The sequence below is a fragment of the Octopus bimaculoides genome, chromosome 25, assembly GCF_001194135.2.
Source record: "Octopus bimaculoides isolate UCB-OBI-ISO-001 chromosome 25, ASM119413v2, whole genome shotgun sequence".
Taxonomy (NCBI): domain Eukaryota; kingdom Metazoa; phylum Mollusca; class Cephalopoda; order Octopoda; family Octopodidae; genus Octopus; species Octopus bimaculoides.
In genome coordinates this window covers 27,548,992-27,551,644 of record NC_069005.1, presented here as the reverse complement: position 1 = coordinate 27,551,644, position 2,653 = coordinate 27,548,992, and the positions used below count along the sequence as shown (strand labels likewise).

At 40.1% G+C, this 2,653-nt stretch overlaps 1 protein-coding gene across 1 annotated transcript in view; it reads right to left on the bottom strand.

The window, feature by feature from the left end:
• Positions 1 to 1,782, bottom strand: part of LOC106879683 (transmembrane and coiled-coil domain-containing protein 4) — a gene marked incomplete at its 3' end in the record, with an annotated part of 35,646 nt that extends 33,864 nt beyond the window's left edge. Inside the window, exon 1 of the mRNA XM_052976640.1 lies at positions 1,347 to 1,782. The remainder of the gene's footprint in view (positions 1 to 1,346) is intronic.
• Positions 1,783 to 2,653: the final 871 nt, after the last annotated feature.

The window sequence follows — 2,653 nt, the reverse complement described above, 5'->3', positions numbered from 1 at the left end:
ATTTATACGGAGGGACGGAGACCTTTTACTGATCTCAGTTGTTGGACTGGGGCCCATACTGTATCACCGGTTTCAAGGAGTTAGTCAAACAGATCGATGCTAGTACTTATTTCCGTCGAGAACCTATTTTATCAGAGACCATTTGTCGAACAGCGAGGTTATACAATATAAAAGTACACGGAATAAGCAAACGTAAACACAAGCAGATATTATATATATAGGTGCAAGTCTAGCTGTGTGGTAAGAAGTTTGCTTCCCAACCACACGATCCAGGGTTCATTCCCACTGCGTGGCACCTTGGGCAAATGTCTTCTGCTATAGCCTGGGGCTAACAAAAACCTTGTAAGTGGATTTGGTAGACGGAAACTGAAGCCCTGTTTCCCCAAGAGAGGTAAAGAATACACACACCACTCGTTTTCGGCGTTACAAAAACCTTAACCCTAACCTTAATCCTGGGTGTCTTTATTCTTTACTTTCGCCATCATCACCCCGCCCCCCGCTCCCTATCACCGCTTGACAACAAGTGTTGGTGTGTTTACGTCCCGTAATCTAGAGGGTTCGGCGAAACAGACCGACAGAATAAGTACAAGGATTATGAAATAAGTCTTGGGGTCGATTTGTTCGACAAACAAAACCCTTCGAGGCAGTGCCCCAGCATGGCTGCAATCAAATAACTGAAACATGTAAAAGAATAAAAAAATATATGGTGATCTTTACCGTAAGATCGCCGAATATATATATATATATATATATACATACACATGGGCATCGGTTTAGTGTCCCTAACTACCAAGTTCCATTCATAGGTCGTTGGTGATCAGCCCGAGACTAGCAGAATTACAGCTGTTGGCCCGTGGTGCCATGTGAAGTAGACCCCGATCGAACACGGAACTATCTATGCAAGAAGTGAACTTCTTAACTACAGATCATTTCGTGTGTCTGTGTGTGAGAAGACACGGAAATATAAAAATATGTTATTGTTGTTTTTTTTAATATGAAATAATATTTTACAGAAAATTATAAGACCACCTCCGGCAACATAAAGAGCATTATAGTCAAACAATAAGGGTCATCTTTCGGTACAATACCTAGATCGCTACAATAAGTCTATAATATAATGTAAACATATGTTTTATAATATTTACAAACATGCAAAACGTATATACTTACATATTTGTAGAAAGACGGGCATGCGGGTGTCATGTATGTGTTAATACACAATAGAAAGAGGGGAGAAATAGACAGAGAGACGTGTGTTGATTACTTGTTGACACGTATGCGAAACAAGGAAAACCCTTAAAAACAGTTAGTGTGTATACAGTAGAATAATATATAGATATATATACCGTTATATTAATTTTCTTTGCGACTTTGAGGAAGAGAAAAAGTATTCTGAACTCCGCGCCATGACAGAAACCTGGAGCCGTTATTTGACAGAAAGAAGAGAAAACGATCGAGTAAGGAATAGAATGAGAGGGAGTAGAGAGATAGGATAGAGAAAGGTGGGGAAGGACAGAGAGAAAAAGTTAGTGAGAATGACAAAGAGGGGGGATCGGGGGATGGTGGGAGTGATGGCGTGGAAGAAAATGAAAGGAAAGTTAGAAGGGAAGAGAGATAAAGAAAGGGATATGATATGATAAAGTAAGAGAGGAAGGAGGAAGGATAAGGAAAAAGTTAGTAAGAGTGGCAGAGAGGGAGAATTGGGGGATGGTGGGAGAGATACGGCGAAAGACGAATGGAAAGTATGAGAAGGAAAGAGTAAAAGATAAAGAAAGGGTGGAGAAAAAGTGAACGATAAAAGAAAAGATAGAGAGGGAGGGTGTGTGGTAAGCAGATATAGAGGAAGGAGGGAAGGACAGGAAGGAAAAATTAATGAGAGTGAGAGAGAGGGGGATTGGAGGATGGTGAGAGAAGAAAAATGAATGGTATATAAAGAGGGAAAGGGAATGTGAACGGAAATGTCAGGAAGAGAAATTCGTGGAGGAGAGAGAAGAGTAAAGGGAGAGGATAGATATAGAAAATGTGAGGGGGGGGTTAATGTAAAGGGAAAGGTATGAAGAGACGTAGAGTAGAAAGAAAGAAAAATATAAGAGAGGGGGATATGTAAGAGAGAGTGAGTGAGATTGAGTGAAAAGAGAAGATGAAAGCGATAATGGGGAAGAATAAAATAGGGAAGAAATACGAAATAAAGTGGCGAGATGGCGATAAAGTGGACTCAGAAAGATAAAGAGATATAAATAAGATAGAGGTGAAAGAGGAGAAATAAAAACAGCAACGGAAGTGAAGTGTGACTAGAAAAAGAAATATCGACTGGCGGAGAAAGGTCGGAGTGAAAGAAAGAAGAAACAAAGCACTGATATAGGGAAGAAAGGATGAGAAATTAGTTTGTTTTGTTGTTGTTTTTGAGGGGGGGGGGTAACTGGAAGCTGAACAAAACAGAGAGAAATGGTGGTGCTAAATAAGTGTCGAATTGTAAAGAGCGGTGGAGAAAATGGTTTGCGGTATTCGGTAATAGTCTCTTACGTTTTAAGTTCAAATTCAACCATGATCGACTTCGTTTATCCTCCTTCCGGGATCGATAAAATAAGTACCAGTTGAGCACACACATACACACACACACACACACACAGAGATAGATAGATAGATAGATAGA